This window comes from Dromaius novaehollandiae, chromosome 8 (assembly GCF_036370855.1).
Source record: "Dromaius novaehollandiae isolate bDroNov1 chromosome 8, bDroNov1.hap1, whole genome shotgun sequence".
Lineage (NCBI taxonomy): Eukaryota > Metazoa > Chordata > Aves > Casuariiformes > Dromaiidae > Dromaius > Dromaius novaehollandiae.
Genome location: NC_088105.1, coordinates 7,711,584 through 7,733,644, shown reverse-complemented (window position 1 = coordinate 7,733,644; position 22,061 = coordinate 7,711,584). Strand labels below are relative to the sequence as shown.

Genomic DNA, 22,061 nt, shown 5'->3' with positions numbered 1-22,061 from the left:
ATTTTGATTGTTTTTCAAAGAGAAAACCAGAGAAGCCAACTTTGTGGTACCTGGACATTATTTTTAAATAGCATTGCAACTGCTCTGTCCCATAAAGCTGATAGGATTCCTTCTATCAGAAAAAATTGCAGAAGCAATCTAACTCGGCTGAAGCATTTGTTCATGAAGGGAGTTCTTAGTCTGCCTTAGAAACAGTTCTAGATCATTTATGTTCTTAGTCCTGTGACTCCTCAGGGCCTGCACCAGAGAACAGTAGAGGGCATGTCTTTAGCCACCAGGATTTTTATATTAGAAAGCTTTATTGAAAGGTGGTAACAGGTCAAACAATGTTTTCTTTTGTGCCTCTCCCCCACCTCCTTCATTTCACAAAATGCAGCAGTTGGAGGGAGCTTTCCCTACATGGAAGTTGTACTCTTTGGGGAAAAAAAAGCATTTTGGGGCAGGCTGTTACAAAGATTTGTTTAATTTGCGTTTAAGGATTAAAATTAAACTTTTTTTCTTGTTAAAAAAGATATTTATGACGTTGTACCCGAATGAAAAATATTTCCAATAATTTGGGGTAAAAATTGGGATAGAAGCTGGAAAGTGTTTATCATCTGATGGGATTACATCTCGAAGTAGCATGGCTAATAGAAATGTATTGCTTTCTAAACCTGTGCCTTTGAGGTACAGTCAACCTGTTGAATTTTGAAGTTCACTTAGATTCAAATTTTCAGGTTAGTTTGGATGGAAGGTCTTGAAGCAGATGACTGGGAAAGTCCTCAAGGCTTCCAGATGGACTCTGCTTTGTCATCTGTCCTTGTTTTTGACCAGTCCCACTGTTATCTGTCCCTAAAGGATCCTACTCATTGATTCTGGTTTGCGTCTAAACCCCAGGAGGTGCTGGTGTCAACTCAGTGATGTGAGTAATCTCTGCTGTTTTCGGAGGCGCTTTTGTTCATCTTCTCTTGATGTATTTGTCTTTCTCTCTCAGACATTCACTCCTTTCCCCTCCTGCTAGAGATGGACTATGGTCAAATACAGGACAGATTTAAGCCTTCCTGCTGCTTAGAGTAGATCCCACCTCATTTTTTCTGTGAGAAACATAAAAATGAATTTTAATTCCAGAGAAGCGACACAAAATGTTGCTGAATTTCCTCCCTTTGAAACTTTGCTTCTCTCTCTCCTCTCTTTTTCTCTCTCCTCCTCTCCCCCCACACCCCAATGCTTACTTTCTTTTCAAAGCATGAGAAGCTCCTGTCCCTGTTCTGGGTGCTTTCATCCACTTGTAAAATTCACTAATGAATCTTTGTATAACTATTAGCCTGATCTTCCAAGCATTAAATGGGAATAGAAAAGGTGACAGAGGCTTAGTTCAGGTTTCTGTACTTCATACAAAACAGTTAATAACATAAAATCTAAAGCAGAGCATTTTTCTGCATCTGCTTTACTGTTACTTTAGTGTTGCCTATCAGATCTTTGAAACCACAACTTTGTATGAAGCTCTTGGCAGGCATGGGTGTCTCCCGCAGGAGGTTCAGACAGGACAAGGGCTATAATGCTGCAACAAAAGATGAAGTAATGGCTCGTTTTCAACCATTTAGCTGTATCCTAAAAACCTCAGCGTATGTTAATGGTCTGCCAGTTTAGGCTAGGAGGTAGTCAGCTATTCCACCTTGTTGTGTCCTTCTGTTTAAATGACACGGGGTAAGCACTTTTCCCCCCCGTGAATTTTAAAAGGTAAGCCACACCTGAAGATCTGATGAAGTAATCCTTCACTTACCAAATGGAGAGTATAGCAGAATTCTGTTATACAGATGGTACAGTGTTGTCATAGCTACAAAATTTCCATTCGCAGCAAGAACTAAAAAAAGATTTTAAAAAATGCCTTCTTCCAGATACCTCGCTAAGAGCCTCACATTCAGCGAGTGGCCATTCTCTCAGAATCAGTGCCTTGGTGCTCCGGTGGTCATTTTGAGGATCCTTTAAAAACAGAACAACCACACAACCCACTTCCCCTTTATAAAGTGTTTTTGATAAATGATTTATTTCAATCCCCTAGAAAGCTTTTTTTTTCTGCTTGAGGTATGGGAAATGGAGTCACTTCTAAATAACATCTGTTTGTTTAATATAGGTGCTGCCTTTAGAGCAGAACATGTTTAAGGAAGTATCTAGTGCCAGGGAAAGACTTGGACATCTAGGGCTAATACACATGCCGCTGTTGTTTCTCCGCCATTCACACTGATGCTGCCTAACGACACATCAGGTACGTCTATGCACGCAGCAGGCATACCTCTATTTTAGCACAGAGATAGGGTGGAGATGGGAAACACAAGTAAAAGACATGAGGGCAAAGTAGAAGAGTTTGGCGAGACTGGCCTGTAGTACATAAAGTGCAGTGATTTTGGATTTCCAACCATTCTCCAATGCAAATTATATACAACTTCATATGGCCTTAAAATAGCACGGCACTCTGATCTGTTCCATTGCACAGCAGAAGAAATACGTTTTCCCCTGTAAATATTCCATGCTCATATATTGTTGGTTCTGCTTAAGAAAATCATGAACAGACCAAGTTTCTTCTGCAATACAAAACACATAATCTTTTTGTATAATATTACCAAGTATTTTCTGACTTGTACCAGAGAAATTCACCAGTTCAAACGAGAAAAAATGCTTGTATTTTTTTTTCAGATTTCCTGGAATACTCAAAGGCAAACTTCATTTATATCTTTCTCGAGGAGAATAACTTTCTGGATTGTTCTTTAAGTTAAAGCTAAAAACAAACAAAACCCCAAAACAAAAACAACAACAATGAAAAAACACTTGACAGCAGCAGAAATGCACTTGTTTAGTTTCTCAGGGTTATTTTATGCAAAAGATAGACACAATAAAAGATAGTGGTGTTTGTTTTTCAGTAGTTTTTGCACAGTTGCTGAATGTTTCATTCCCTGGTTGCCTGGGTATGCCATGAAGGAGCAGTTCCCAGAGAGTTCAGTTCCTGTTTGGCCTTTATTTCATTAATATTTATGTACACAAACATGTTGATGTGCAAAACAATAGATCATCGTGCAGCTCGCTAACACACACGGGCATACGTGCCACCAGCATATTGTTTTCTACATGGCAGGAAATGATTCCTGAGCTTACTTTGCAGTTAGCTGGGAAGAAATGGAGAGAGTTATGCATTCTGCTGTCTTTCCTGGTAGGTGGAGTTAGAAAGATATTTCTTACTTGTTTAATTGCATTAAACAAGTCCCCATTGTTCATCCCTGGGCATGGGGGCTGGGGGGGAGCAGCAGGGCTTTGCTCATTCTAGTATTGGCGACTGAAAGAAGCAGAACTTCTGATAAGATTGATAACTGGCCTCTTTCCATGTTTTGACAGACTACGTTCCCAACTCTTAATGTTCTCACTTGAGGGAGAACTGGAGCGAGAGCAGGCCAGATTTCCCTCTGGTTTCCTCCCAGTGATGTAAGTGCAGCTTTATCAAGGGTGAACTTAACTCTGTTTATGTTAAAGAGAAGCTGAGGGTCTGCCTTTTGATAGGACAGTATTCTCATTTTTAATACAAAAGTTAAAAACTAAACTCAGAAACAGTCATTCTGTCCTTGAGCCATTAAAGTTTGAAGTTTTGCAGATGAAATGGTCTGCTCAGCTTTGGTTAGGACTGACACGATTGCCTTGCCTCTGCAAACAGCACTAGTTTCTGTCCCAGCTCTGACTACAAGCTGGGTTTCTGGAGAATTTCCTATGCCACACATTTGCTGTTTAGAAGAAAGATCACTATTGCTAAATGTGGGAGGAAACAAAGCGAAACAAAAAAACCCTGGATAGTGCCCTGAAGTTCCTTGCAGGTCTTGAGTGTAGTGAAGAGATACCCTTTCATCGCACTCCAGGTGTACTCCTAGGAGCGGAAAAGCTCTCGTAACCCTGTAGCACGTGTTGCTCTCCCTGAGCTCCTGGGTTCATCTCAGTGTTGTTGTTACACTCCAACCAGAGATACGCCTCCTCTTTCTGTCTTTCATAACAGAGTTTAATCCTCAGTTCCTTCTGTCTCTGATCACTGTTCAAGAAGATTTTAAAAGCTCATAGAATTTTTCCAGAAGTTTGAGAACAGGGGAGAAAAGAGAAGAATAGTTTGACCACTAGTGTCTCTGCTAACATGGGAGGAATCAGTCAGGCTTGTAAGCAAGCTGGTGCTAGGCGTATAAGCAGCTCTGCTTGCCTGCGCTGTGTAGCTACTGCCCTGTGGGAGCTTGAGTTTGAGAAATGCAACGGAAAATGAAATTTGGAGGGCTTTGAAAGAACAACACAGTTGTTCATGTAAATGCATGAACCTAGCTGGGAGGAGGTCCCTCCTAGGAGGGTAGGTAAGAGGTTGTTACAAAGATAGTCTCTTGTTTTTTATGTTAGACTTGCTGAAGTCAGCAGCACCTAAAGACCAGCAAACCTGTGGAGAAGTTCCTGGGGTGATTCTGCCCCGGCAGCAGACTAACATTTGGCATCCTTGTTAGTATTCACAGCACGTGGGAGATGTACTGGGGCCTTTGGACATCAACCCTTCCCAACCTTCTTGGTGAGAGAGGGAGCGTGGCTCTAGAGGTGGGTACAGCCCTGCTGTGAATGGGGAGAGTTAGTGGCTGTAATATGTGATCGAGAAGTTCCTGGTGTGCTGCGTACGGCTCAGGTATTCCTCTCTGCAGGTTCCTGGTTACGAGTGAGGGTGCCTCCTGCATACGCAGGCCCTATTGCGCGTGCTCAGGGCAGCTGAGGTGTGCGTACACCATCACTGCTTGTCTGGGACTTCCAGACAAAATTGCCAGCTAGAAGAAGATGGCAGAAACCTCTTGGTGCTGGGAGGGGGCTGAAGGTCCCTCTTTTTGCCCTCTGTCTCCGTTCCTTATTTTCTTCCATTAAGCCCATGCCTGGCTGGTTCATTCCTCCCAGAGTGGGTGTGCTTACAGCATCAGTGTGGAGAAAGGCTGCGTGTCAGCCTGACCTGCTGCATCAATGGGACAACTTTATCACCTCGAACTATCAACCTAGCACCCTTGAACGGGAGCTCTGAAGCAATTAAAGGAAAAAAAAATAACACCATGTCACTAAATTCTTGTGAGCCCATCTTCATATCAAACTAAGCTAAATTATTCAAATAGCCTCTAACCTCGGGCAAAGTAAACTCTAACTGCAGAATGAGCTTGAAAGGAAAGAAAAGCACAGATGGAAATTGGAAAGAGAAAATCTGTTAAGTCGCCTGGTGTTTGCCCTGAATGTTTCTTGTCTTATGTGTTATTGAACTAAGGCAAACAGGAAGAAAAAATATGCTAGGCATGTTGAAGATCATGGCAAGCAGAGATATGTCCTTTCTGTTTACAGAGCTCGTGATGTAGATATGCATGAGAAATTTATCTCATTTTGGAATGAAAAGGATTTAGTGAATTTTTGGGAACACTCCCAGTTGTTTCTCTTCCTCGGTAGTCACAATGCTGCATTGCATATGTAAGCTCAGATAATCTGTCGTTATTAGCTGCTGGTAATGTGCCCTGTATTTTCACATCCAGTTAATTTCACCAAGTTTCTCTTGAATTTTGTTGAAGCAAGAACTGTTTGCTACTTTACAATATTGCTAGATGTGCAGTGATCTTTACTGTTGTAAAGAGATACAAATGCAGCTAGAGTGGCATAGGCAGCTTGTGAAAGGATACCTCCCCGGGGATAGTTTTGGGAAACATCCTGCCTACAGCTGAGAAGAGATGGCCAGAATGCTTCTAGGGGAGTGCAAAACTCTCCTGCGGCTAATGAAGTAACATTAAAGTTTTCAGGGACCACAGTCCCTCAAAAGCTGGATGACCCCTTGCAAACTGAGAAAGGTGCTGGCTTTTTTTCCTTTCCCCTTCCATATCTGGTAACAACGAGCCAGAAGTTTTCCCAGACTGTTGAGGTGGGTTCTTGTGTAAGAGAATGAGCGGGCCAAGTAGCAGGGAATTGGGTGTACTAAGTCCTGTTTTAACAATGAACTGCAAGTTGTGACTTTGGCAAGTTCTGCGACTGCTTTTTGGTTCAGTTTCTCCGTGAATAAAATGTGCTTTAAGATCTCTAGATGAGATGCATTATATAACAGGTAAAAGTTAGGGAAGCTGAGAGATAATGGAGACTATTTTATGTAAATGCATCAGTTGAAAGCAGTGAAACTGTCAGGAAATTAAATGAACAGTGCGTGTTCATCCAAGCTAACCAACAAATCTGTCTTCTCTTGTGTTTAATGAAGTGAGTCTTTTTATTATTATTTTCATTATTGTTTAACCAGGTTCAACAAGTATATTAAAACATCTCTAGTGGCAAAAACACTTAAAATGCATACAGTAAAATGGTTGAGTTAGAACTTCTAACCAGCAATTAGCATAATTCCAATGTAAGAACACAGATTGGCCCAACTCGTGAAATTTAATACTGTATTTAGATTTCTTATGCCTTAAAGTCCCATGGCTTTCGTTTGGTCTGTTTGCAGAAAGTCTGGATTCCTACTTAACTTCATATTCAGAGTAATACCTGATGAGATGAAATGGGAAAGCAACCTATGCTGTTCAAAAGGTAATGAATTAATTACTGTTAAAGCAAAAAAGTTTAAATTACCCTAAAGGTGTTGCTGGAAAAGGTAAAGAGTTCGGGATTTGGCAGAAATATAGGAAAAAGGCCCGAGGACAAGAGAGAGACAGTGTATTGGCACAAGCTATCTTTTTCTGCTCTTTTAGTTTTTGGAATATTCATCTAAGAATGGTGGAATAATTGTCATAGAATAATTTGGGCTGGAAGGGACCTCTGGAGGCCACCTAAGTCCAACCTCCTGGTCAAAACAGGTTAAGTAGGATCAGTTTACTCAGGGCCTAGTCCAGTCTAGCCCTGATTATCTCCAGTGACAGAGCTTCCACGCTCTCTGGACAACCTGTGCCATTCTTGACCACCCTCACTGTGAAAAAGATTTTGTTTATATATGACTGGAATTTCCTATGTTCCAGCTTGTGTCTGATGCCTCTTGCCCTATGACTGTGTACTCCCAAGGAAATCTGGCTCTGTCTTCTCTACACTTTCCCTTGAGGTGGTTGTAGACAGGAGCAAGAGCTCACCTTAGCCTTCTCCTCCTAAGGCTGAACAACCCAGTTGTTTCAGCCTCTGCTCATGTGTCAAGTGCTCTATTCAGGCGAATGGTGTCTTGAAACTCATTGCTGAATTGCTTTGCTGGCATTTGCCTGGAGATGTAAGACCATAGGCTTTACTTTTCAGATACCTTGAAAACACTAATTATTAAACTTTCAAGTTGTTTTTGCCATTCTCAGCAAAGCAGTAAAGAGCCTGGGTCACAAAGGGGTTAAATATCTTGCCCAAGGTCCAGGGCTGAGAACAGAATGCAGAAATCTTGAATAGCAGTCATTGTCCTGACCTTTGGGAGTTGCATCTCAAAATAAGCTTTTATTTTAATAGAAATGGCCACTTGTTTTTATGATGCTGGATCAGTTTTTAGGTCTGTCCTTGCTAAAAAGGTGGCTGTGTTGATTGATAAGATTAACGTTAAATGTTATGCTAACACTTTGCTTTGCAAAGAAAATAATCTTCCTTTAGCAACCGAAGGTGCCAAAGTACATCATATGCAGAGGCTGAGTGAAACGCTGTAGTACTGGCCGTGGCCAGTGAATAGGTACCTGTTAATGTGGACATATCCTTTCGGTTAGAACATCTTGATGGCCTTGATTTGACAAAGCAGCAACAGCAGTGTGTCCATTCTTAATCAGTCTGTACCATGAAAAGAGCCGCTATGTTGTGTAACGAGCTTTTGCAATAACATGAGCCACGCAGAATTCAGAAGCTTTATAGTTTTAACAGCCACTAGGGGTATTAAAGTGGGTTGACTCACAAAGCAGAAGAACAAAAGATAGCTCTGAATGGAATTATTAAAGTCTGAACAATGGGGTTACATGCCATTGGATTTAGTGCACAGTAGATGGGTCTGAGTCACTGTTTTCAGATTTATTTAGATTTGTGTTGCATAAGGGAGATATCTAGGTAATATAGAGGAAAGTTGTACAGTTCTAGTTATTCATACTTATCTAATCCCAATGATACTTAAGTCATATGGGAGTCGCTGCTCTTTGCCAGACTATTTCATTCTTGCAGTGGAAATCTTCTAAGGTAATTCTTGGAATAATTTTTTTCCACTGAAACATTTTTGAGAATAAAAGATAGCCTTTCTTTCAAAAAAGGGAATGCTATTTCACTCTGTGCTCATTGTTCAGCCGAGAAAATTCCTAGTGAGAAATAGAAGTATTCGTGCTTCCTGGATTAAAGTTGAAAATGCCTTAAATATACTAACTGGCAGAACTTAGAAAAGGAAAACTAAGAGCAAAAGAATGCTATTCATTATTTTTTGCTGTCAAATGTTACAGTGCTTGCGCAAGCAGAGTTCTCTCATCTGAATGTGGTTTCCTGACATTGATTCTGAATGAAACACGAATGTCTCCTTCTGGTCTTTCATATACATTAGCTAAAACCTCTGCTATAGAAATTCTCCTTTTGCTGAAATGGTTGAAGTCTCTAGCTTTGAACTGTGTGTGTGCCAGGTCTTCCAGTCCAGGTCTCCACGATATGTGAGACCTGACACATCCCTTGTTCAGAGTACACAGATTTTCTTTTGGAAACGGAACTTCATCTGGGGTGAACCCGAATGTATACTGTGCTAATATTTGTGACTGCTGAGTCAGAAGGAAGTGAAATGTTCACTGTTGCTTTTCGGCATAAATACGTATCTCTGCCACAACTCTTTTAAAGGGATCTTCTTTAGCTTCCTTCATTACCTGTCAGCACTCTTGTTGTTATCCTCTATCTTGAAGACACATTTCTTTCCTTCAGTTGAGTAGTTTTTTCATCTGGTGATATGCAAATGCAAGCTGTGGATTTTTCAGATTCATCTGTTTCTTACAAGTTGAAGCAATCTTTAAAAAATTGTGCCTAGAAATTACCTGCAGAGATAAGAAGCCCATCTGCCCCCGAATGACCAGCTCAGAGTCATTACCCAGCTGATTGGCTCCCTGCATGTTTTGTTTGTTTTTTCTTTACTTTTTACTATTTTTCCAGTGTAAGTAAGCTGACTCCTTCTGTGATCTTTCTCAAAGCCTTCCTCTGCGCTTGCTTTCATTTGGAACATATTTTTCTTGAGTTTAGATGATCAAAATTGTGCACAAATGAAGTCTCACAATGTCAGTGGAATGATAATACTTCTATTGGTTTAATGGAAAGCTGCTTCTAACATGCCAAAGGTTGGATTTGCTTTTTTCTCTTTGCAGCGCATCAGCAATTTATAGACATTCTGTTTCAGACTAGCGCATAAGATCATTTTCCCTTCTTCCTTATTTCCAGCTGATGAGCTGAAATTTAGAGCTGAAATTGTTGTAACTGGTCCCGAAGTGTTCTTGACTCTGCATTGTGAAATGTCATCTCATTTCTACTGTAATATCCTAAGCCATCCAGTTCCTTTTGGAGATGCTGTGATCCTCCTCATTCCCAGAAATGTACTGCATCTTTGCCCCATCATCATCACCACTCTCATTATTGCAAATTAAGACAAAACGTTCATTTACTTTTTTGAGCTGTATCTATATCATACTTAGCCTCATTCCCATCCTTGCACTGCGGAAAGAGATTTTCAGCCTTTTAAAAGGTACTACCTAGCCTTTTTTGGAAGAAAGAAAGAAAAAAAAGTTCATGTAGTGTTTTTGCATTTACAACCAGATAAAAATTAGCCTAAATGGTTCCATTCGTTCCTCTGTTTCCCCCATTTTACTCCTTCATTTGCTTACGAGTGTGGGAATGTGTACATGAGTTTGTTTTCCTCTGTAATCATTTTGAGACTACTTACTGATATCCTGGGGACCGCTAATGGACCACAGGTTGAGAAACAGTGGCATAACAGTCTGTATTTCCTCTAACAAATATTTTTATATATTACTTTTAATGGCTAAAGAACATTTTATTTTAAATCTTTCATGTCATTTGCAAGGTCTAACTCAGTCTCACTTAAGCAATCTAATTTACCATACCTCCTGGCCTTCAAGACATGTTTATTTTCCCTGATTTTTCTCTTATGCTTCCTTTATTGTGCAGGGTTTTGTTCTTTTGATTAAAAGAAACCATAAGCCTTGTACATATTAATAAGTTCCTGACCTTAATTCCTGCTTTCAATATGTGGTGCATGAAACCAGATATTGAGAAATACGCACCCTGAGTTTAGAATACAAGAGTGTGTTGTACGTAGAACAAACTGTAAAGAAAAGTGCAGGACTTGTGTGGAAATACACACCTTGCCTTTTTTGCAAGAAGGACCCTTGTGGAGTAACTTTTGCCTGAGGGTTTACTGAATGCATACACTCAGCAGTCAGGAAAATAATACCTTGCCAACAGCCTGATGATATGAGCAGCTTTCTCTATGGCCACGAGTTATTTCCTTATTAACAGTTTCCCCGGGCATCTTCATTAGCCTTTGCGTGAGAAGAGAAAGCAATGTATATGGTAGGGGATGTACAAAGCTCACGAGATCTCTAGAATCCAAATACTGTAGAACATGTACTGCCTCTTGAGATTTTACAAAATAAGAAGACTAGAAACTCAAGCCCCACCTCAGCAGAACGTTTGGTCTAGGTAACGTATACAAGCAGATACCACGTTAGCTTGCTCTAGCTTAGATAGCTTTAATGTCTTTCAAGCTGCTTCTGTAGAGACATCCACAAAGTTGAGATATGCCGGGTCACTCAGTCATTGACTGCTTTTTGAAGGCCGTTCCTTAACAAAAGCTGTATACAGTGTTCGTTTTTGTGATGCAGAAACATGCTCACCAGGAACTAGACTAAGTTTACTGATTCCTCTTCTACTTGCTGGGGAAACAGTCACTAGATAGTGCTTGTTTTCTATAGCAAGTAAGTGAGGATTTGTACATTTGTGAACATGTATCTAATGCAACATCTGCTAAGAGTCTGATACTTTGCATTTATTATAATAATGGTATAATAATGTAGCGCTTTGGAATAAAAGCTAGTCAGAGAAGTTAATGTAAAAAGCTGACTTGCTTTTCCGACAGAAATCATATTTTACACTTTAAATTGAAATTAGTTTCAGATCCTCCTCTAGAGGTTCTTAGATACAATTTTCTGGAGGTGAATGAATGCTGAACTGGTTGCAAGAATGAATAGTTTGTGCTGAGAACCAGTTAAGGTAATGGAACACAGGAGATAAATCCAAAATAGCTTCTGTCAGGAGCTGAGTAACTGTTTCTTGCAATTATTCTTACCAAAATATTCAGCAATACAGAAAGGTTTGTGCCTTTCAATTAACACAGGAGGTTTTCTATCAATTAAGTGTGTATTATTATAGTTATAATGTAAGACTTTAAACTGTAAAATCTAGAATTTTGCAACTTCACTGTTTGTAAGTGTGTTTGGCTTGATTAAAAATGGATTAAAAATTATTGCATTTGATTTATCTACTAGGGAAATACACCACAATGAACAGAAATGAACATTCTCCCTTCTTTTCTGCTGCAGGTGTCTTCAAGATGATCTTGAAGGACTATGTTTGGGAGAGGGAGAAGCAGAATTTACATCACATGATTTATCAGTTGTAAGTGCTCAAGAATCAAGTAGGGACCCAAATTTGGAAATTGTCTTAAAAATTGTGATAGCTTCTTTGCTTTTTCTTTTTTTAGTTGGCTGGGGGAGGGTATTTGTGTTGGAGTGGCTTTTTTGGAACTCAGGGTGGGTGGTCTTTGCAGTTTCAGCTCCTTTTTTATTCATGAATGTTTTGATTCTTCTGTGATCAGCTAAATCTGAGTTCTGGGGCTACAAAAAATATAAATACTGTGTCACTAGTTATAAAATATAATGAGACTTGGCAACTCTAAGTGTTTGGTCAGCAATTGCCAGGTGTGTTAAGTAGCACCAGATGGTGGTGGGTTTCGTTCATGCAGAACAATATGCTGTTCTTCAAAGAATGCTGTGAAGAGGAGATTGCCTTTATGAATGCAACAGCTGAAGTGCCAGTAAATGCCGCTGAAGTGCCAGTAAATGCCATTGAAGGATTTGCAGCATGATTTCTAGGTTTTGTAACATAAATAATGCCTCTTGTGCATTACAGGTAATATATGTTGCATAGCCTTTTATAGTCAACTGGTAGTAGTTGCCTATTTTGGTTGCCATTGTGTAGATCACTGCATATTACAGGATATTAATTTATTCTCACTAATGTCCTGAGCTTAATCAGACTATGGGACAAGGCTCTTTAACCCTGTATTTTTTCCCAAATGCTGTATAACCCCACTGTATTAATATACTTAACTCTAGAGTTTTCAATCAGATCCATGGGCTGCTATTTCCTACTTATAGACTATTTATAATCCCAGTTAGTGAAATTACAGTTGTTTTAAAGTAAAGTCAAAAAATGAAACACAAGTGCATTAAATCTAATTCTCTGCTCTTCATGCATTGCTTTTCTTTTAAGACTAAATAACAGCAAAATTCAAAATACAGGCAAAAGTGGAAGGTGGGGGAAACAACACAATTCAGAGTCTTCGTCAACTACTTTTAATTTCACTAACTGCCTTCTGGAATTGCTTGTGGAACCATCAGTGTTAACTTCTAACAAAACCTGAAGAAAATGGGAAAATATTAGCAGTTTTTAAGGGTTGCCAGCACAGTTTCAGCATTTAAAAGGGGTAAAAAGGTGACCCAGAAAACTACTGAACTGTTTGCTTGATGTCAGTTCTGGTAAAAGTCACAGGACTGTTAATTGAAGACTCTATCAACAAAGAATTAGAGGCTAAAAATATAGTGCCAGTCAGTATGGTTTCACGGAAGGTAGATTTTGTTAAACAAACGCGTTGTCCTTTTTTGGCAGAACTAGGGGGACTGGTTGACTTAATGTCACATGGCATTTTGATTAAGAAAACCTGCACTGTGTGGAATAAAGATGTTGTATATTAGATGAACTAAATTCTGGCTTATTGACAGTGTTTTATTATTAACAAGGCAATGACCAAGGCAGTTTCTAGTCCCTAGGGATGAGGGGTTTTTCCAGTTTTATACAATCTCCTGCAAATACGGTCAAAATCCAAACCCATCTTTACTGCAAGCAAAGACCTGGGTAGATCTTTTTCAAGTTCTGTTGAGGCTCTTGAGGATTATCACAGCTCAGAACCAAAAATACCAGGTGCCTAGGCAGTCACTTAGCTCTTCTGCCAAACGCAACTGGTCAGAAATCATTTGTTTGAACTGCTGGTACTTGTTCAGCCCTAAATATGATTCCACCATGTCTGTGTGAATGTCTGCAGTAGGATAAATAGGGGCATGCAAGCCAGACACCTTCCACAGCACTACATTTATATTTTGTCTCACAAAGTTACTAAAACTGTTCTCACATTTTGTAATGTTGGCGTTCCTTTTAGTCTTCCTCTATATAAGATGGTTAAGAATTTGATCAACTTTGTTAGTATAGTTAATATTTGATGCTCAGTGCTACCTGTCTACCTTAGAAAGTTCAAGGGGGGCAGAGGAAAGGAGTTTGGACAGAAACAGATCATTTCTAAACCTCAAAGGAAAAAAAGAAACTCCTTCAAACTAATCTAAAAAGAGTAGCTAAGTATAGTATCATCTCTGTTTTACTGTTGGAAAAAACTGAGAGGTATAAGTATTTTTCTCCAGGCCACAGAATGAATCTATTATGGAAACAGGAGTTTCTGGCTAACAGTTCTGTTTTTATATTTGTTTCCTTCTCCACCCTTCTTTTTAATTAAGGGAAAATAGAGTAGGAATAAGAAAGCTGTACAATCATAAAAAGGGGTGTTTTCCATCCCCAAGACATCAATTTTGGATTGAGCATCTTTTTCAGAAGAAAGCATAAACAGATTCCAGCAATGTGTCTCAGGACAAAAATGAAATGGTTCCCCGCTACTGGTATGATTAGTCTTAGCGGTACAGAATGTCCTTTTTAATCTGACACTTACTTGGCAGGAAAGTGCTGTTCTAGCACACTTCGTATACCGCATGTGATTCTTAGCTGGAGAAAGCAGCACCTGATACAGCATTTCCCTGCGTTAACCTCTGACACCAGCATTACATCAGAAATAGCTGGTAAGTACTTGTGCTAACGCCTCTAGCCTTTGATAAACAGGTGTGCATATTCACAGCAGCCCCTGCTTTTCAGACGAAACTGTTGTAAAGGTCTCCACCTGGTGGCTGGTAGTGTAAAATGTGCAGCCGTTTGAACTGTAAACACCATTAATATCTCTTAATTAAGTAACTATAGTCATTTGACATCATGCTGTATGTCTTACAGTTATCTTCTTACTTTGCTAAATAGCCTTTTGTGAATCCTAAGAAACACACAGTAGTGTGGCTTTAAAGTGCCCATCTTCGGGGCTCTTTTGTGACTCAGTCACAGGATTCCTCTGAGCGACAAAAATATACGTGTCCAGCATAAGCAAGACGAGAGGTGCTAGAGCTTTATGCCATTCTGTGTGTTAAGACCAAATCTGCAGACCTTTGCCTCCAGTTGCACAGGCAATTAGTTTCACACCTGATGATTGCCCCAAGACAGAGTGTAATTGAGATGTGATCAGATCTAAAAGCCTTCATCTATAGGATCATATGTAATAAGAAAAGAATCTATATTGAAGTTTTAGAGCTGATAATTAGAAAAGCTGTCTGTAAGCATATTTGCGAGGCAGTTAGAGACACACACAAGTTACTTACAATGCCATTTATACAATCACTTTTCAGAGCAGATTCTGGGTGAAAATTGCACAAATTGCACAAAATGCACAAAACCTAAGAGAACCTAACTATACAGAAATTGTCACAGAAATACCTAACTCTGTGTCAAATTAATGCTTTGTTGCTTTGGGGCAAGTCTTTATGTGCTTGCTGGAGGTGGGTACTGACACAGGTATGCACACAGCTATGGAGCCTGAAACTGTAGGGTTATTTTCAGGATGGTATGTGCAGAGTTGTGCTTAGAGGATGCTGTACCCAAGTAGTCCACAGTGTTAGTGCTGGTGACCAAATGCACAATCATGTGCTTGTTCTTCAGAGATCAGGATAGGAATGAGTTCAATTAGGGCAATATTAATTTGCTTAAGGGCAAGCCATGTCACTGTGCAAGCCAGAGCTGGCAGGCCATCCCCCACCATGAGTAAGAAAAAAAAATCTACCATATAATATGAGGGGCCACCTCTTTTCACTTTCTGATTCACCTATGTCATTCACCACTGGCAGATTTCTGAAGCTACTCTTATAACACTTGGATTTTGTTTTGCCACTAAGTGCAGATGGTGGATGGTATAAAAGATGGCAGTTTTAGAAAGACCTAAGTGTTTTAGCTGAAATTGTGTGTCACATGGAATACCTTATTTATGTCAATAAGTTTTTGTTAGAGACTACCCTGTTCAAATGTTTTAGTCCTTCAAAGGGTACCTTTCAAGGGAAAAAGGTCAGTGGCCTTAACAGGGAGGGGAAGAACTCTGTGCTCAGAGGCAGAAGTGTCATTTCACATCAGTTTTTCATATGGTAATGTCTCCTGAGCACCAAAAGATGCACTGCAGTATTGGGGCCCATTGCCCACCTGAAAATAGGAACAAGTTATTGTATTGCTGTTTAACTGAAAATGCAGTGCCTTTTGCAAGCACTGGGTTACCAAACACTCGGTATGCGATGAAGTGCTGCTGACAAGCTCAGCTGAACTTTTTGCTGCGAAGTAGTGTCACTGAGATATTTCTAGAGCTTGACATTTAGAGTCTGCAGGCACAAAGTGCATGTCTATCAGCGACTCAGTCCTCTGTTGTGTTTCTAACGGAGATTAAACTGAGGAGGAGGACAATGCTGTTTGTGTTCCTTTACCTTGTTGTGTGTAATTTGCTTAACTTCTAGCAGAACTGTGGAGACATTTTTGACCAGACATGCTGATGCGCTGTGTGATCCTATATCTGCATCCAATTAGGCATCTCGTAAGTGCAGATAAGGATTGCAAACCACCATCTGAGGAAAAGAAGATGTTATGGTGGGGTGTGGGGAAAAGCAGCTGAGGAGAGCTGCAGGGAGATGCATCACATGGCACAAGAGACCTAAGAGATGAGACAGATTTTCGATATGGATGTTGGCTAAGAGATAGCACTGGAGAATACTTACAGAAACTTTTTGATTAGATTTGGTTGAACAAGTTATTATACCTGGTGCAAAGATAGTAACAACTCTGGTAAGGTTAGAGAATTTTTCATGACCCAAGTTGTCTTATCATACGAGTCATAAACCTAACTAAGGCTCTAGACACCTTTACAAAATGTGTGTTATTCTCTGACTTGGAGCACAGTCTCCTCTTCAGTACTTTTAGCAAGATTATGGCTGTCTCATGTGGGAGAGAGCACCCTGAGCAAGGGCATGACTGAATCTGTGCTGCTTCTTCCAAACCCCATAGCCCAACCTTCAGGAGCAGTTACCAGCTGCATCAAGACTAACTAGATTTAGCTACATCAAAGCCAAGCAGATTCTTTTTCTTTGTCCAGTGAGACTGTAAATGACTGAAATTTATTTAGCCTTCATTTTTGTACACAAAATCCCCTTTTTCTTCCGAGGCCTCAGTTCTCTGGCAATATTGCCCTGGATAGAAGACGATCACACTCCACGCTCCACCTCACTGTTCCCATTTCAGGGCTGGGAGGAAGGTCCCAGTATCTTATTAACTGAATTGTATTGTGCCTTTGGGCTTATGCAAATGGAGCCTTGTTCTGGACCATGAAATCCAGGAAATGTCTTCACATTAGATAGCGTATCTAATTTGTTACTGTGTCCTGGCACCAGGATATATAATTAATATAAAAAGCAGAACTACAACTGTGCTACATAAACAATATTTGGTGTAACAGCTTCTGCTTGGTTCATAAAAATTTAAGTTACAGCTCTATGGTGTCAAAATCTGAATGGCTGGTAGCAAGTATCTTTGAGCCCAACACGGAAGTCAAAGGCATATCAAGGAAATAATACGATTGTTTGTTAAGAGAGTAATTGTCCCACTCCGGAGCTCTGTACATCCAAACTCCATTCAGTACGTAGCAATACAAGATCTAATCACTAAAACAAAAGTTAGTATGGTGCCAGCGGACTGGTTTATCTGACATCTTGTCCTGAAAGCAAGACCCTGTTGCCTGGCAGCTTCTGAAAGCTGTTTAACTGCTTAAGTATAGTTAAAAATAGTGCAGAATAGACTGTGTCTTAATCAGTGGGGAGAAAAAAAAAAAGTGCCTATGTCTAAAACCGGTTACTGAAACCTTTTAACATTTTACTTTGTAAGAAGTGATAAAACTTCAGTTTCCGGATTTATTTTTAATTAAAGATGTGTGAGAATAGTCTCCTGATGATGCCATCTACTGTAGAGATTGTTCTAAGTTACATTTTGGATATTGCATACTAGTATTTATTAATATACAAAGAAAATCCATTCCCATCTCCTTGAGTTACTGAGCTTGTCCTGGAAAAGTCAAACTGTGTGCATTGTACTGTGAACAAATAATAGAAAAGGTTAGTTAGATACTGAATGTTGCAGTTAAAGTTTAACCATATATTCTCTCTGTTATACTTGACAGTAACTATGTATTATGTATTTTACCTAACATAGATCAAATGTTGATGTTCTGTGTGGGGAGATATTCCTCTTAAAATTAGCTGCAAGTTAATAAGAAAAGTAATAGTTTCATTGGCCTCTGCTGGAGGGGATGCAAGGTTTTGAGGATAAGAAGGGGGCAGGACTTCAATGTAAAAAAGGAAGAGTTACTCTATTGTTCTGTTTCACTCTCATTTCAGTTGTATAAGTGCCAACGGAGCTTGCTTGCGCCTATATTGCAGGCATAACTGCTAAGACTTATAGGAGGCCCTCTGCCCTGAAAGACAACACTTCTTTTGTGGAAGGGAATAGGGAAGAACTGAAATTCTTAACCAAGCCCGTTTTCTCCAGGTTTCTTAAGACTGTGTTCTCCGCTTGTGCTGAGAAGGTCACAGTCATGCGAGAAAGAGGCTTCATTAATTTTTTTACTGTCGTCACTGCCATCTGGGTTTATGCCATGGAAAACAGCAGGGTTTTCAGGAAGGCTGCCTTAGGCTTTGTTTGTAAGCAAGTATAATCTTCTTAACCATTCTGCATACTATACTCATAACAAATAATTTAATCTTCCTACATTTATGCTGTCCCTTTAAAAATTCTTTAGTAGTAAAAACAGGACATAAGAAAGAAAAAATGTCTTTCAAGGAATAAAAACTGCAAATCAAATAGAATTGGTGTAACTATACTGAATGAAAAAAATAAGAAACACAAGATAGCAGGGTACATTTTTGCTCCTGTTTTTTCTGTTGAGATTCTTCTCTAAATCATCAGATGGAGCTCCTCACTGAAGAGAGCACAGGCAATCAGAAGACAACTTCTAAAATGAATGTTTCTCCACTGTCATGCCATCATGTACTTATTGCACTCTTGACAAATGGATTTAGAAATACATTACCAAGAATTAAAGACGCAGAAATAAAACCTCTGAACTGCAAGAATTAATAACCTGAATGACTGCAATTAAACATTCAAAAAAGCCTGCAGAGACACGCTGATCACAATGACGTTCAGAAGCCATGTGTCTCTACCACTAGTATTATTAAGCAGGCATATTTTTTTCTTGGCATTCAAGGAATATAATAGAAAAATCTGCTGCATTACATTCACATGAATAATCTTACTGTATATAATATAAATTTCTATTTGAAGTTTTTAAAGTGTAAAGATCTTATAAATCTTTACAGCTTCTCAGGAAGTTCGGGCAAATAGAATGTGTTTTATAGACAGAAAAAATGTACCATAGGCAGCATTTAAACTTTGTCCCCCAGATATGAAAAAAAAAACATTAATGGAAAAGTTAGTAGCAGAACCCAGTAAAGTACCTCTGGTAACTTTTAAAATTCACTTTCTAATTTAGACAAAATATAGCTGACAGACATATAAAGCACATTATCCCTCAGCTTCTGGTAGTCCTCAAGCCTTGGAGAGGAGAAAACTCTTTATGTTTTACTGCCTGGATTCTAAAACTCATGAAAATTGTAATGTATAATAACATAATAAGTGGGCAGAGACAGAGGTTAAAAGAAGTTGTACAGAGCCCTGCCAGCTAGGGATTTAAGCAGCAGTCCTGCTAGTCTGGTCTTCGAGTCTAGTCCACTTAAGAAGTGGAGAACTCATAGAACTCTGTGATGTCTCTGAAGTATGGGAATATTAGATACTTCTTTCACTCATGCTCTGAGCAAATGAGAGAGTAATTTCAACTGCGTTACATTTGTATAAATGGATGTATCTAAATCTCTCCAAAATTGAGGAGGAATAGTTATTTTTGAATTTAAAAATGTAGAATAACATTGGTCTTTTCTATTAGGGAATTTTTAGTTTATTGAGGTGGGAAATGTGGGTGAGTGTGTGCCCTGGATACATTCTGAGTCTATTAAGCAAAAAATTCCCTACAGTCTATGAATCATTATATATAACAATATACATAACATCATAATTAGTGGACTCTGAAAACCTAATAATGGGAATTAAATGCACAAATAGGAGATAGATACAAATAAATTTATCAAACAGTATTTCCAGTCTCTCATGTAGTCTCTCACAGTGAGTAGCAGCTTATTCTGGGTATAGCTGTATTCCCTGTATAAAAAGCAATTGTTTGATCCAAAGACTGCTGAAAACTGAAGGCAAGAGTCCCATTAATTTCAGTGTGCTTCAGTTCAGGTCAGTAATGAGTTGTCATTTGTTTTACAATAGTTGGGATTACTTCTGACTCCTTTCTCCCTAACACACTACCTTTTGCTTTCAGAATCATTGACCCAGATACTTGAAAGCAGTGGATAAATCTTACTTGAGTAGATAGCCACAAGAAGGGAACATTTAAATACAAATTCATCTTTTTAAACAAAGCCATGAAAGTTTTCTTAAGAAACTCAGAAACTTTCCTGTATACAGGCCAGCTCCAGTAGTTGTGGGGAACAATTAGTTCTCCCAGTTCAGCTAATGTTAGGTATTCAGGATGTAAACTTATAAAGATCCTCTGTAGTTCTTCCGAAAGGGCTTGTCAGTGAGTTATACAAAGTAAGGAAAATATGCAGCTTACTCCTTTGGCCTAGAGACAAACCACAGCGATGACCAAAGTGTCACTTGATGCCCTACTGAGTTAGAGTAGAATGGGCTTGCTTGTCTTGCATGCCACTGTGGTTTGGCTTCAACCCCAACTCCTCTCTTTTAAGTTAGTCTTTATAAAAAGAAGCCTAGCCCGTGACATGGTACTGGCAAATCTCATTTTAGACTGAGGTCCTGAACTAGTGACAGCAACCACTGCCATGCACCAACGAAGGCTGAGGGATCCGGTGACCATATTCAAATCACTGCTGTTGGTTATGACTAGCTTTAACAATTACGCTGCAAATACGTGTTTTTGCTGCCGTGCTGCGCCAACAGGCTCCCTAATGCCCATATAGGGCCTCACTTTATGCCCGCCATAGTTACAGGAAAGCTCCCGTTGGCCTCTGTGTTTTTAGGTAAGGTAAAGCCAAAAAGCCTTTAAGTGCTGTGTAGAAGACCAACTATGGTTGTGGATATTTATGCATACAATCAGATTTTCTCAAGTCTCAAAATATGAGCTTGAGATCTTGCCAGCATAAATTGGTTTGTAACTTCTCAGATAACTCCTGCTTTTAGTTAGCCTGGAAACATTATATGAACAGAGCTTTTTCAGGGTACCAGAGTTTAAGACCAGTTTTGATTAGACCCAGGAGCTGGCAAAGCCTGCAGAAAGGTGAATGGAGGGAAGGGCTGGCTAACAGTTCTGAGCTGCTCAAAGAGTTTGGCTTCTGACTGTCGTGTCCCAGCCTCTTAGTGAGGCTCTGTGAGTAAAAATCAAACATGCAGTTTGACAACTAAGTAATTTTGATTCAGCCAGAGCTTTATATGAGAAACCAGGTCCAATGTTTTAGTTTTGACTTAGGAAATATCATCTCTCTTTCTCTCCCTGAATCCCTTCTATAGTTCCTTGAGAGACTACCAGATAGTTGGGTTTAGTGAAAGCACCCAATTCTTTTACAGTTGCATATGGGGAAAAAAAGTTTTGCTACAGAGTAGGAGACTACTAAGTGTCTACTAAATAACATAGTCTGATATTTAATGCATCATGGATTATACAGATGCCAATATATTTGTTGTTTTGAATCATAATGTTGGCCATAATGAATATATATTTCAACTAATTAAATGGTAAGATTTAAATAATTAGCTAGGAGAGACAGGAAGCTTTGTGGTTTAGCTGAAATTAGTTCAACATTTACTTTTGTCTGGATACTTACAAGCTGGAATAGTATGGCAGGATAGTTGTGTATATACAGCGTAGCAGTCCAGTAAAGATACTGAGTGATATTTGTAGTGCATGAACAATCAAAAGTATGAAATGATGCATGCCAGAATGTATGTTGTATACAGAGAGATCTGGGACTGATGGTCTTTTCACTCTGGGTTTTTTTGTTTGATGAGGCATTTTCCCTGCTTGTTGTAGTGCCTGAATAAACAAAAATCTTAGTGACAATTCTGAGTGGCAAGACAGCTTTGTAGTTGGAGAGACTGGAATACCTGACTAGTGTCAAATACAGTCTTGCAGAGAATATTATATTTGAAGGTTTTAGTTCAACTAGAGCATTTCCGTTTTCAGCAAAGGAAAAGAGCTTCTAATGACAAGGAACTGATTGCCAAGATATGCTCAGCTGATTCAAGGAGGTAAGGAAAAAGGGCTGTCCTCTTGAAAGTATGGCCATGTTCTGGATGACACTGTCATCACCAGGTTGAGAACCATGGGAACATTCACTCCACATTTGGCTCAAAGGCCCTCAGTGTGGAGCACAGGCTGGCCTCTCAACTGAGTCTACCTTTGTCAGAGATCAGAACAGCACCTGCCCATTTAGGCGGACTCAGGAGGTTGTATT

General features: G+C 39.4%; 2 long non-coding RNA genes across 2 annotated transcripts in view; both read left to right on the top strand.

The window, feature by feature from the left end:
* The window catches only part of LOC112983686 (uncharacterized), a 68,077-nt gene extending 67,188 nt beyond the window's left edge, over window positions 1–889 (top strand). Inside the window, exon 15 of the long non-coding RNA XR_003259306.2 lies at window positions 717–889. This is a non-coding gene — a long non-coding RNA (uncharacterized LOC112983686). The remainder of the gene's footprint in view (window positions 1–716) is intronic.
* A 1,224-nt stretch (window positions 890–2,113) lies between these two features.
* Window positions 2,114–14,141, top strand: LOC135329101 (uncharacterized). The gene is made up of 6 exons (XR_010390318.1): window positions 2,114–2,245; window positions 3,367–3,453; window positions 4,396–4,584; window positions 6,491–6,573; window positions 11,568–11,643; window positions 14,028–14,141. It is a non-coding gene; the product is annotated as an uncharacterized LOC135329101 (long non-coding RNA).
* The last annotated feature ends 7,920 nt before the right edge of the window (window positions 14,142–22,061 follow it).